The sequence below is a fragment of the Lycorma delicatula genome, chromosome 10 (assembly GCF_047948215.1).
Source record: "Lycorma delicatula isolate Av1 chromosome 10, ASM4794821v1, whole genome shotgun sequence".
NCBI classification, from domain to species: Eukaryota; Metazoa; Arthropoda; class Insecta; order Hemiptera; family Fulgoridae; genus Lycorma; species Lycorma delicatula.
This window is the reverse complement of record NC_134464.1, coordinates 107029348-107044514: the sequence shown is the minus strand read 5'-3', so window position 1 is coordinate 107044514 and position 15167 is coordinate 107029348. Positions and strand designations below refer to the sequence as shown.

General features: G+C 30.3%; 1 protein-coding gene across 6 annotated transcripts in view; it reads left to right on the top strand.

Moving 5' to 3' along the window:
- The first annotated feature begins 1960 nt into the window (after window positions 1–1960).
- The window catches only part of LOC142331437 (uncharacterized), a 31977-nt gene continuing 18770 nt past the window's right edge, over window positions 1961–15167 (top strand). For 2 of the 6 annotated variants that reach the window (XM_075377334.1, XM_075377335.1), the window contains exon 1: window positions 14178–14263. The gene's annotated coding sequence lies outside the window, so the exon portion shown is untranslated. Of the gene's footprint in view, window positions 2138–13840; window positions 13980–14154; window positions 14264–15167 lie in introns of those variants that run through there. The other 4 variants (XM_075377339.1, XM_075377338.1, XM_075377340.1 and 1 more) reach the window with 4 other exon arrangements.

Sequence of the window (15167 nt, the reverse complement as noted above, 5' to 3'; positions counted from 1 at the left end):
ACATCATATTGATTTGATTTAATAACATTTAATAACATGTGATTCTGTGTTTAAAAAAATAAACCGTTTGAAAATAAAAACATGACTCAATATTTTTACATCAGAGAAAAAAAAAATAGATATTAATATGATATCAATCGAATTAATTAATTATTAATGACGAACAGATTATGAATATTTGTTTTAGTAATGCGTGAAGACGATAACCGTTAATTGCCGCGCTGTCTGGCCTGCGTCTCTTTGTTATGTAATGTTGTGTAACTTTTCCTCACTCCATCCAAGTATAAACGTTCAACGTTCAAGGTTAGACAGGCTACCACGTTAATACATCCCAGAATAGAGCAGAATTGAGTTTGCTATTTTATGAAATAATTAAATAAAGTCAACAATATCAGATAAAACGTTCAACTTTTCGCTTTCGTTCGCTTTCACCGTCTGATTATTTTTATTTATTTATTTTTGAATTTGTTATCTTTATATGCAAATTAAAAATGAGGATATTAAAAAAAAATTCGCTAATTCAAAGAGTGGAACCCAATACATTTAGTTTTTTTAATCTGGTTAAACTGTATATTTGTGAGCTGATGTCAAAGTTGACAATCGAACCCGAGACCTTCAGCGTTTCAATCGGTTCTTTCCAACATATTAATCAAACTTGTTTACAGATGATACTTAAGTAAATAAAATTGAACTGTGAAGACCAAATCGATTCCGTAATTAATATTCACATGAATATAAGCAATCTGAGACAGAAGCATTACGCAAGTAATTATTTGTAGCGACCAAGAGTCAATCCCGGGGCTTTAAGATCATGAATAGTGTTTTTTAAAGACGATACTCGGATAAGCATATTATATGTGAACTGTCTCCAAGCTGAGAAAAAATCCGGACAAAATCGTTTGAGTAACCGTTTTTTAATAGCCAATATTCAAACAAGCATTAAACATATAAGCTAGTGTCCAAGCCGAGAATAGAACCCAAAACCTTCAGTACATCATTTGTTTTTTATATTACGGAGGTGACAAAATAGATTATAAAAATGAAAATGAGACCCAACAAAATCTAATTTCATGTCACTTAATAGAATCTTTGGATTAAAGTGTTTCATTCATTGATAGCCAAGTATTATTTAAAAACAAAGAATTATATTTTAAAAGATCTAAATAAAATTAAATTAGGCTTTACGTGTATACTAAAGTTCATTTATAAGTAGATTCGTGTACGTGTATGCACGCGCGTACACACACATCCATTTGATTTGAATATTGAATGTTGCTGAACTGTAAAATATGGAAGTCGGTTAGATATGTTAACTTTGAACTTTAGAAATAATATTAATCATTACCTCCTTATGTACCATTCATGATTTTTGTAATCTATGTCATAAAAGATGCCCTGTTTTTTTAATTCCTGATTAGAAAAAAAAAATAATAGTGACACTAAACAAAAATTATTGATGCGCTTGCAGGTCTGTATTGACATGTACGAAATGAGTTTGATTACATACATAACAGTTTGTTAGATATAATTAATTAAGTAAAAATGTCATTATAACGCTGGCTGTTTTAGTGCACATTTATAAAAGATATTTTAATATTTTATGTAATTATAAGTTCGTCAAGTCTGATAAATAATAACAATATAGTAAAACTAATTTAATATTAGACAACCTGTGTGCTGGATGGTGAGTTGTTAAAAAAAAAAAAAAAAAATTAGATGGAATAATTTTTTCATTACTTTAATTTTTTAAAGTACTCGTTAAAAGATGTCTGTTGTTGGCGGTCGCGCCGTGGTGGGGAGAAGACAGACAGTGTAAACAGAGATGGCGAGTTAAAAAATAAATTAGATGGAATAATTTTTTCATTACTTAAATGTTTAAAGATGTCTGTTGATGGCGGTCGCGCCGTAGTGGGGGGAAGACAGGCAAACATAATGAGTGCAAACAGAGAAATAACTAATCAAGCCAGGAACTCTAGTACTGGACTGGCGGGAAATTGTCGGTAGATAGATTGATTACGCATATGCATTCAGTTAGTGCCTCGAGTTAATATTCACTCTTTTTTAACATAACATAATCCAGTTGTTAACGTCATCCAGTTTATATCTTTTGTATGAGACGTCTGTTATTATTGACAAAGTGAGTTTTATTTTTTTAATTAATATTATTACGGAATATTATAACATCTTTGAAACAATAATTCCCATTTGTTGTATTCAAATTATTTATTAGATTAAAAATGCTAGAACTCAGTTTACACTCATTTATTTTTACAAAATAAATTAATAATTATTTACTGTCTTTATCTGTTGACAATGTATCCAAATAGTTCTAAATAGTTGCGAACCAGAATCGCAAAAATAAACAAATAAAAATGAAATGCGTTATATGCTTGGCTATATAGGTTATTTGGCCATTAACTAGGGAAGTAAACTTTATTGTATATAAATTTACTGATGTAAGCCAAGTGTATTTCATGTGTTAGAAAGAGGTTTTCAACATGAAATTTATCATATCTCATTTTAGATATATTAATTTTTAAGTCGGATCAGTAAATAAAATCATCAGTAACTACATTGAAGGTTGATTCGTTATTAGGAGGGACCCTACTCGGAATCAAACACGGGGCCTTCTGTTTAACAGGCAAACATACTTATGCCATCGAATGGATAAAAAATTAACAATCTTTAATTATAGCAATTTTATCACAAATTACATGAATAATTTTTAAAGAAAAGTGGTGTATTTAAATTACAAAATAATTTGTAGAGAAACAATGTTCACTTTTCGCAATCATAAATAAGCATAAAAATATTGTACAGATAATTTTATTTTTTTTATGTTTCTATTCATTCGTTTAAATGAAAGAATGTGTGTTATTTGTACTGAAAAGAGTAGTAACATTCCTAAATAATTATTCACCTCTGTAAAATTAACAGAACTAGATTTTTTTTTGCTGCACAATACGAGTTTACAAGAGCCTCATTTTACTTCCCGATAACTTTTTTAAGAAATTACAAAACTATTTAATAGGTAATAACCTATTCATTCAAAATAAAATTAAATATCTTACTTTACAGAACCGATGTTAATTAGTTAATGATCTTTTAATGATTAATTATAAAAAAAAAACTTGAATATTCTGCATCTTCAATTAATATGTACAAATGTTATATAGCTAAATGATTTTCATTAACGCTTTCTAAATATATATATTTTATAAACATAATAACTTCACATATTTTTAAAGGTAATTATGCCATTCTTTTTATGCGTCGTTGAGTGACGTATTACTCAATTCCGCTGTATTCTACTTATTATATACCAACCAAAATAAAAAAATCATTTAAATTATTTGTTCTGTTAAAAAAAACCTAATCTTATGAAATACAATAATTAAAAGAGAGTGAAGCATGTTGTGTGTGTATATATATATATGAATGCTAAGCAAGAAAGGAAAACATTCCCATCGGTAGCGTTGTCAAAAATATACTGATCTGAAGCTCCTGGGTTTGACTCCCAAGCAGCTTAACGTTTATATACCAATCTCAGTTATGTTGTTAATTATTCATAAATGAATATATGCTCAGGAATAATACAAAAAAATAAAAAACAATCTTTTGCTTGTAAAGAAAGCAACAAAAATAAATAATAATATTAAAATGTTCAGGACATTGCCTTAAAAATAAACAAATCATGAAGATCCGAATAATCGAATGTTAAATATATATTTGTTTCCAAAATAATTACTTCCATCCAGACATTTAAACGTAATTTTGGTTATTAAAAATTATTTTTTTTTTGGGGGGAATTGAAAGCAACGCAGCATTCGGATAAATGAACATTAGAAGTCCGGTTAATTGCGAACCATCTAATTAAATACTTTATTATAATTAATTGAACGTGCATTAATTCGATATTTGAAGTTTGAAGTTTCGTTCGATATTTGAAGTTTGAAATTTAAAAAAAAAATATTCTTTATTCTGATAAATTTTCGCGTGTACAGTGGCAGAGTTTAGAGTATTTAATTCAAGGATATCAGGTTCGAATCGTAATGAGACTCATTAAAAGTGGTTGTACTGATGTACAGTTCCCATTCAACCAAATAGTAACGGACACGTTATCTACTGTGATGAAAAAAAACATTCGAGGGTCGGAATGGAATCATCACCTTCTTTATGTGCCTTTGGCTGCGAATTGTAATAGCTCTATGTTCATTGTCTCTTTTCTTCTCGTAAGGAAAAATCGTTAGATCAGAGGTTAAATTTTATTTATATTTTTAATTTAACGTTAACAAGTTTTTGTTGTAATTCTAATGAAAAATCGTCCTACACTTTTTCACTTACGAAAAGACATAAAAAAATTTAATCAATATTTTAGAAAAAATCGTCTAACATTTTATCAGTAATTCTTGTAATTACAAAGTTTTAACAAAAATATACTTTGGGCGAAAGAATTAAAAAAAAAACACAACAAATGTACGTTTGTTCAAACAGCCTACGGTATTATGCGTGCGCGCGCGCGCACACACACACAAAATAAATAAAATTTATTAAACTGAAAATTATCGCTAAAATAAATAAATAATTTTTCTTTATAGAAAGCTTAGAACTAATGAAGACGAATAAATTTCAGTATAATAAATTAAAAGTGCCACGATTTTATTGGATACTAAAAATTAATTATTTCTTAAACTTGTAAAATAAATATATTCCTATACTTACGTAATTTCTTTAAAGTAAATCATGTATTAAGGGTCGGATAATCGACTCTTACACAGATATTAATTTCAAAGATACGGTGCCCATTTTGATGAAAATATTTAACTGTTATTTTGATTAAAATAGGTAAAGGATATTCTTTAACCGATTTTTATTTATTTATAGAATGCCTAGAATCACTGATGAAGAAACTTTTTACTGTGTAATAGATTATAAGATACCACCACTCTATCGAATAACAGTATAATAAGAATGAAATACATAAAATAATATTATTAATATATGTACCTAATTCCATAAAAAAATAAACTAGGTATGAAGAACCTGATAATCAACTGTTCCGTAGATATTAATTTCAAGGTATATTTATTTTGATGGAAATATTTATTTATTATTTTCATTCGGATAATTAAATATTTTTTATACGTTTTTTTTATTGAAAGCTTGGAATCACTGAAGAGGAACATTTTTCAGTATAATATACTTGAAGCTATCAACTATATCGTAGAATCATACAGTGAAAATTAACTATTTTTGTAAAATATTACTATATATACTTAATTTTCTTAAAATTAAATTGTGTATGAAGCACCGAACAGTAGACTGTAACATTCATATTAATTTAAAAATATATTTATTTTTATATAATTATTTAATCATTATTTTGGTCATAATAAAATTCTTAGATGTTAGCAATAACTTCAAAATTGAAAACAACACACACTTTTGGATAAGTGATTATTAGAGCAACCGGTTAATCGATAATCGTATAATTAACATTACTAATGTAATTAATTGAACCTCATATATGTAAATGAATAAAAGAAAGGTATTTTCATACAATTTTTAAAATTTGAAATTCTTTAAATATTTATAATTTTTCTCATGATTGGCTGAAGTGTACAATGTACAAGCTTTTGTGTACAAGTGCAGCGGTTTGGGTTCTTAATTCAAGGATCGGGTTCAAATCCACTAACAGTCTTGACTGTTAGTGGACTGTTATAAAGTTAATATGACCACCTAACATAAAAACCGTATAAAGTATATTATGATCGTGAAAAATTTTCAGATTTCAATGGAAATATCCGTTTTGACCATCCCTGAATCCATTTTTACTAGTTTTGGCGTGACGTCTGTTTGTATGTATCTCGCATAACTCAAAAACGATTAGCTTTAGATGATTGTAATTTTTTATTTAGGACTGTTGTAACATCTAGTTGTACACTATCCCTTTTGATTGCAATCGACTGAACAAAACGTGCCGAAAATCAAAAAAAATGGGAGTAATAAGCCCTCACTGAGAGATTTTCAACGATATATCATAAGTATATATATATTTCACTTATTTTATATTATGGACGATAACTGCCGTAATTTTGGGCCAATCACTTTCAAATTGATACATAAAATATAACTGCCCAAAATCTCGATCGAGTTCGTAAATGGGAAAAATCGGACTATGGGAGTGGAAATGGGGTGGGTTTTTCGAAAAAAACAAAACATCGCTATAACTTTCTTATTAAGTAAAATATTGAACTTCTGTTCAAGTTCATATAAGGGCCTAAAATATATGTAAGGAAAGTTTTTTGATATCACCAACGATTGGCCCATGGGGTGGAAAAAATGGGGTTTTGAAGACAAAAAAAAATCATACCTCCCTTAATAGGCACAATTATCGAATCGGTTTAAAGTGATCGTTATTCCTCTAAACATTACCTAAAACTTTTGTCCGAAACAATTTTTGATATGACCAACCCTTACTTACGGCAAGGGACGACCAAAATATTGCCGGAATTGTAAGATGGGCTAAAATTGTCGTACACTAAACATGTGAAACTTTTTTTCACGTGCAAATTATTTTTGTATCGAGTAAATATGAAGTTTTTCTTAACATTAAGGTGGAAATCTTTTTTATCGCCTATTTAGCACCGGTGAAATCTACATTCGCCTTCCGGTTTGCCGAAAGGTTTTTTTATATTATAACACTTTTAAACTACTTTTAATATAATTTATTATAAACGTATTTTTTAATTGTAATCAATAATTAAAAAAAAAAAATGCTTTAAACTTTTATTTTATTTTAGAATTACATTATTTTAAATGAATTTTTTTGGGGGTTTTCCGAGAAAAATAAATGACGATTATAAAAAAAGTAATCAAGTATACTAAGTATAATCGGCCTCCGTGACGCGAATGGTAGCGTCTCGGCCTTTCATCCGGAGATCCCGGGTTCGAATCCCGGTCAGGCATGCCATTTTCACACACGCTACAAATCATTCATCCTATTCTCTGAAAGTAATACCTAACGGTGATCCCGGAGGTTAAAAAAAAAAAAAAGTAATTATGTTTCTTTCCAAACCGTTAACTGCCATCCTTATTTCATTATTAAAGAGAAAAAATAACTGGATATTAATATTGTCAATTGACATTAATAAATTATTTAATCTTATATAAAATCGATTTAAATATTTTAGAAAAATTGTAATTTTTTAATAAACAATAATAAAATGACAAATTGAATGGTTATTAAATTTAAAAAAATAAATAATACCAAAATTTTACCTCAAATATTAAAAATATTTTTTTTTTCATTGTCGATGACAATGAAAAAAGACGCTACAACTCGCACCGTAGATGCCCGCTAAAAAGTTATATTATAAATTTTATCGTCTCATTTTCATTTTTATAACAGATTGTTACCTTAACACAGTTTGTAGAGAAACAGTAGAACAAATGACTGATGTACTAAAGGTCTCGGCATCCATTTTTAACTTTGACACCTCTCAGATTACAAGGTATTCCCATATGAGTATCGCTCTCCTCTCAACAAAAAAAAAATCAGAAAATTCTAGATTCGATTCTTGGCTTGAATTATCATTAAAAACCGACGATTAACGTATTGAAGATTTCGAGTTGATTTTCGTTTTGTGCACAAATTTGCGTTCGTAATCCCTACCCGCATGTCGTTCATCAAAAAAAAGAAATATTACAAACATTAGAATCACAATCTATTGGTATCTTATAAAAATAAATATATTTTTACATCAACATCTATATATAAATTCATAATAAAAGATTTTAAAAACCTTCCGATATACTGAAGGTCTCAGATTCGAGTCCCATGTTAGAACACCACCATCGACAATTGTTTAGCTAGGTTTCATACAAAAAAAAAAAAACGTAACATGTCTCAATTCAATTCCTGACTTAAAGCATTTTTTTCAATAATTTCAATCGAAACAATGGCCACAACGAATATAAAAAAAAATAAATAAATCATTGATAAAGGCGTTGGTGATAAATTATAGTATATGGAACACATTAAAAGTGGTAACTGTTTAACCTTGAACGGTTGAATGTACATGAAGTGAGGAAGGGGGACCGAATCCCCTTCCGATGGTACAGCAACCGTTGCTAAGACGTTGCCAGATAGACAGCGTGTCAAAAAAAAATTGCTATGTCTTCCGCGTACTAAAGAAATACTCAATTGACGCGTCAAATTCCATCTATTAACAAATTTGAATCAACATAAAATTATTTTTAATTTTTTTGGCATGTTAAAAATACAAAGGCTGATTGGGGATTCGGCACCTTTCAGCAGCGCTTTATTTTAAAACCGATTAGTTTTGTAAACACAAGACTCAAAATTGTATTAATCTTTCATATTCTCGTATTTTAAAATTTATGTAATTTAACATTACATATTATAATTACATTAATTTAAAATTTAACATACAATAAATGGAATACTCGAGCGAATACAAAATTGGTGGTAGTTACAGTGATAGATAACTTTTTTTTTAACCAACATAGCATGGAGGACCGAGTCGTATTAAAATGTACAAAAAAAAAATTATCGTGCAAAAATTGTTGCAAACTTCAGGCTTTATTTTTGTCTTAATGTACATAGTTTAGGCTTCAGAATTTTCTTTTTTTGTATGAAACGACAAAACCTAATGAGAAAATAATTAAAAAAACATGAAATAATTGTTGACATTGATCTCAAGCGTACGCGCGCGCACACACACTTCATGGCGGGTAGTAGCGCCTTTCTCTGCAATCCCGAAAAGTTTTGAATTCAAATTAAAATATATATATATATTTTTTATCTTCAAAGATATGAACCACCCACCCTTATGCTGAGAGGAAAAAAAGGAAATATGGCCCACACCAATAAAGAAAATGCTGAAATTTTGGCAGAAACCTTCAATAGACTCCTCAACTGTGACGACCCCCCAGAGCTTTTTGAGATTGACACTGAAACTCCAGTTAAAACTTCACCGGTAAATATCAACCCGCCAACAATTCAAGAAGTTCTCGCAGCCTTAAATGAAATAAAAAACTACAAAGCAAGCGGAGTAGACCAGCTTTTCGCAGAACTCTGGAAACACTCATCGGTTTATTCAGTCAAAACTTCCCTACATCTATGCCTCGTGAAAATATGGAACGAAGAAAAACTTCCAGAACACTGGACCACAGCCCTCATCCATCCATTACATAAAAAAGGGGATAAAACTAATCCTGAAAACTACAGACGCATATCTCTCCTGGATTGCACATACAAAATCCTGTCGAGAATCATATACAACCGATGCAAAGACCAACTTGAACTGGAACTTGGGGAATACCAAGGGGGATTTAGGCCATGGAGAGGTTGCCCGGAGCAAATAATATCCCTAAAACTTATGATGGACTTATATAAAAGTCGGAAAAAACAACTAATAATCACCTTCGTCGACTTTTAAAGGGCCTATGATTGTATACACCGACCATCCATGCTGAATATTCTGAGAAACCTGGGCCTTCACCCTAAACTCGTAAACATGATAAAATTAACTTTAACCGATACCCAGTCCAGAGTGAAATTCAGAGGTGAACTCTCTCGACCCTTCTACATAAAAACTGGATTGAGGCAAGGAGACGGCCTCTCACCACTCCTTTTTAACTGCGCCATTGAATTTGTCATGAGAAAATGGTATGAAATAAATCCCAAAAATATAAAAATGGGTACTAAGAAAAACTCCATCGCACTAAATTGTCTAGGATTTGCAGATGACCTCGCTCTTTTAGAAAATAATATTCAAGAAGCCAAAACACAAATCATGAGCCTTCAAAACCTAGCACAAAAGATAGGGCTTCATATCTCTTTCGAAAAAACTGAACTAATGGCCATAGATCCTCTGGTAATAGAGCGCATTACAGTAAACAATCAGAAAATTAAAATAGTAAAACAATTTAAATATCTAGGGGAAATAATAACTCATAATTTAAATAAAAAGTGACATGGCAAAACAGGACAAATAAAATGATTAAATCCCAAAAATTAACTTGGTCAACATATAACAAAAAATGCCTTTCTGCTAAAACAAAACTTAAACATTATAAAACTGTAGTACAGCCAGAAGTCACCTACGGAAGCGAGACCCTTTTCAAAATCACTCAGAAGAACCGAATTGAAAAAATTCTGAAAATAGAGAGGAGAATTGTCAGAACGTGTATCAATAAAAAACACCAAAAAGAAGGCCGATGGTGGATTGTGCCAAATGAGGTGGTGTATCGAGAAATAGAGCCTGTTACTGATACTATGCGGAAAAAAAGAATCTCTTTCTTCGGCCATCTCATAAGGACACCGCAAACAAGACTGTCAAGAAATATCATTGAAAAGCTCTGGTTCCAAAAGCTAGAAGTAGGATGGATCAAAGAAATTAGAGAAGATATGAAAGAATTGGGAATTTCCCTGACTGACCTACAGAATAAAACTGGAAAAATTACAAAGATAAAAGCATTAGATTTAAACAAAAGACAGACAAACGACAAAATACAACGAAGAGGGTGTTTACGGATGAAGAAAAGAAAGCAAGATCTGAACGGATGAAGAAATACTGGGCAGCTCGAAAGAGTAAAATAACACGCTTTTCTCAGAAAAGATCCAACTAAAATGGACTTAAGTGGTCCCATGTTGGCCGTAAAAGCATAATAATAATAATAATAATGAGAAAATGGATATTCAGCAAATATTATTTATTGCAACGATCAAATATTTCAATCATTTCTAGATCGTATTTTAAATTGAATGACTTCATCTCCTCGCACCAAATAAGATACTCCTCTTGGAGGACAGATTCAGAACATTTATCATCATAATTTATCGCTAAGAATTTTAGTTCATCCCCTTTTTCAGCTCTAGCAAAAGAACTTGAAAACTTTATGAAGATTCTTGGAATCCCATTTAACTGTCTACGCATGCGTTTGGATTGCGATAAGCAAGTGTTGCATTTCTGGCTTGCGGGAAATCCCCCAAGAAACGGGGTCAAACCATTTTTGGTGGGAGGGGGTCCGAGGGACCGCCTCCGACTAGGTTATATTATATCAACATAACCTTTTTTTCATGCATCAAAAATCTTAACTAGAATTCTATACAGAAGAATTGAGGAAAGAGTGGAAGAAGTGTTAGAGAAGACCAATTTGGTTTTAGGAAAAGCATAGGGACAAGGGAAGTAATTTTAGGCCTCAGATTAATAGTAGAAGGAAGATTAAAGAAAAACAAACCGACATACTCGGCATTTATAGACCTAGAAAAGGCATTTGATAATGTAGACTGGAATAAAATGTTCAGCATTTAAAAAAAATTAGGGTTCAAATACAGAGATAGAAGGATTGCTAACATTTACAGGAACCAAACATCAACAGTAATAATCGAAGAACATAAGAAAGAAGCCATAATAAGAAAGAGAGTACGACAAGGATGTTCCCTATCCCGGTTACTTTTTAATCTTTACATAGAACTAGCACTTAATGATGTTAAAGAACAATTTAGATCCGAAGTAACAGTACAAGGTGAGAAGATAAAGATGGTATGATTTGCTGATGATATACTAATTCTAGCCGAGAGTAAAAAGGATTTAGAAGAAACAATGAACGTCATGGATGAAGCCCTAGGCAAGAACTATTGCATGAAAATAAACAAAAGTAATGAAATTAGTAGAAATAACAAAGATGAACCGCTGAATGTGAAAACAGGAGGAGAAAAGATTACGGAGGTAGAAGAATTTTATTATCTGGGAAGTAGAATTACTAAAGATGGACGAAGCAGGAGCGATATAAAATGCTGAATAGCACAGGCGAAACGAGCCTTCAGTCAGAAATATAATTTGTTTACATAAAAATTAATTTAAATGTCAGGAAAAGATTTTTGAAAGTATGTGTTTGGAGCGTCGCTTTATATGGAAGTGAAACTTGGACGATCGGAGTACTGAGAAGAAAAGATTAGAAGCTTTTGAAATGCGGTGCTGTAGGAGAATGTTAAAAATCAGACTGGTGGATAAAGTGACAAATGAAGAGGTGTTGCGGCAAATAGATGAAGAAAGAAGCATTTGGAAAAATATAGTTAAAAGAAGTCAGACTTATAGGCCACATAAAGAAGACAAAAAAAAAACCTTTTTTTTCCTCTTGTTTAACCTCCAGGATCCACAGTTAGGTATTGCTTCAGAGGATGAGATGAAAGATTTGTAGCGTGTGTGAAAATGCGCCTTTCTTTTTCCTGTTTAGCCGCCGGGAATTACCGTTCAGATAATACTTCAAAGGATGAGTGAGAATGATATGTATGAGTGTAGTCTTGTACAGTCTCAGTTCGACCATTTCTGTGATGTGTGGTTAATTGAAACCAACCACCAAAGAACACCGATATCCACGATCTAGTATTCAAATCTGACTTTACTTGGATTTGAACGATGGAACTCTCGACTTCCAAATCAGTTGATATGGGAAGACGCGTTCACCACGTGACCAACCGATGGGGTGCAAATGCCACACCTTGTATCAACATAACCTAACCGAACATAACTTACGTAAGCTATCCTCTTATAACTAATGTTAAATACATATTTTATGAATACCCTCTTATAACTAATGTTAAATACATATTTTATGAATACCCTCTTATAACTAATGTTAAATACATATTTTATGAATGTTGTATGGAGAATATGTAAAATGATCGGTTTACTTAATAGGTCGCTATTTATTTGTTAAATTCTTCAACAATGGAGGCGATTAGACGTATTAATAGTTTATATACGTACGTGTAGGTGATTATACGTACAAATATGTTTAATAGTTTGAAAATGCTTTAAACCACTTAAAAACTTTAGTTTGGAACAGAGCATCATTTCCATACGCCCGTTTTAATTTTGAAAATGTTTCAGTAGCAGTCTCACCGAGTTTAACACAAAACTTAATTGCACAACGTTGCTAATAATTAGTTTCACTCATTTTTGTAACGCACAAGAAAAACTCATTTCACGAAAATTTCGTTTACATCTCATGCGGCAACAACAGACTAAATATATTAATACCTAATATAAATCAGCTGTTCATATAACCATATGTTTTTGTAACTTTGCAGTGTTGTGACTTTGGCTGCCAAAAAAAAAATTAGTGTCTACTTTATTTAGAGACCCGTAAATAAAATAATTTAATAAAAACAAAGGCTTATTCATTATTTCTTTTGAATTAAGCCCATTTTTATTATCAATTCCCTTTCCCCACTAAAAATAATGAAAAGTTGACAAAATATTATTTAAGCATAGGCTAATTTAGTTTTTACACGACTGCTCAAAATGGATTGTAATGTATTTAGGGTGTGTGAGTGTATATATTTGTTCCACTGTAGTGGCTCAATGGCTGAACTGATTTAGATGGATGACCCTATGTTGGAATCCTTACATTACCGGAGTTGTGTAGGCTACAAAAAAAAAAAAAATATATATATATATATAAATATATATATTTATTTATTGACACTTAGTAATATTCTAAGTAAATATAAATATTAGTTTGCTACAGCTGAATAAATCTATACATATTACATGACTGCCCAAGAAGGATTAAAATATTTACGGTGTACGTATTTAGGTATGTTTGTTTCAGTGTAGCAGTTCAACAGGCTGAACTGATTTAGATGTATGACAGCGCATTAGAATTCTTATGTTACTGGAAATGCCATAGGCTATATAAGTAAATAAATATATGTATATATATATATATATATATATATATATATATATATATATATATAAATTTAGGGGCTCTGGAATTCTGCATAACACTTTCGTTTAATGATCTGCTCTGGCCGGGCCATTTTTTTTTGGCAGTCGAGTTTTTTAACTTTTAACAGATATAACACTTGTATTATCTCTTAAAGGTGGATAATTTCGATAACGTCTTCTGTGAGTATATTTCCACACATTTAAGCAGTACCGGTAAGTCGGCTAAACATTTTTTTATTCGTTTCTTCTTTTTATTTTAAACTATTTAAAACGTTGTTTTATAATGTAATAATTTTTGGCTTTTTTTTTGAAATTGTACTATAAAAAGTCATTTTATATTTAAGCATTTACATTACTATTAAAATTCATGTTGGCATCGTCGGTCCGACTGATTTGCCGTAACATCTGTTTGCGAGTTAGGTTAGTTGAATTAAAACTATAGCAAGTTATTGTAAGTTGATTGTCGATAGTTTATATTCGTTACTTGTTTATTCGATGTAAATTAATTACGCTAATATTAATATTTAATGACTACTAATGTAAAATATGTCTTTTTTGGCAACTGTAGTTTCTATTTTTTCTATTCTTTTAAAATGCAGTTTCAAAGAAAAAATTATGAAGTTTGTCCTTTTTGTGTAGTTTACTTATAGTTTTTGCTTTTTTAATAATTTATTCTTTAACGTATTTTTAAATGTTTATTGTTTTATCCTTTTAAGTACGTAATAAGTAACAATAATTTTGTTTTCACAGACAATTGTTTAATCATTTCTAGATTATATAGTAATAATACGTTTCTTCAACGTTGTGAACGTCATCAAAAATATACACAGAAAATTATAGTAAGAGTTTAGGAGAAAAGGTTTTGTCAATGTTATTTTAAAAATTAATATTTAGTTTGGAACAGCATGATGAAACATGATTACACGTTAAATTATTTACCATTAATATTTTAATTAGCGACTGTATGGAAACAAGCTTGTGCTTATTGTATTGTATGTTTCTTTTTAGTTATTTACACATTTACCCAGATTTGTATTTCAGTAACAAAGAATTGAACCAAAAAACTGAAAAAACTTACAATAAACATAATGCTTGTAGCTTATATCTATTTACAGATAAATACATACGTAAACAAAACCCTTTTTTTAATGATTTTATTTTTCCACTACTTTTTGAATAAAGTTGCTGCTAATTTGAAATTATATTCAGCCAGAGTTGAAGAATAAATATCTTATGAGTGGACTGTAAGGTTTTTAAAAGTGTATATAATTATTTATCAATTTCTGTTTTTGTATTTATTGATTGCAGTCCTGATAAAGTTTCACGAGTATTATTTCAGAATTATTTTTATTTTAAATCTAAAAACCATTACCATATCTCTTTTTATTTGGTAATCCTGAG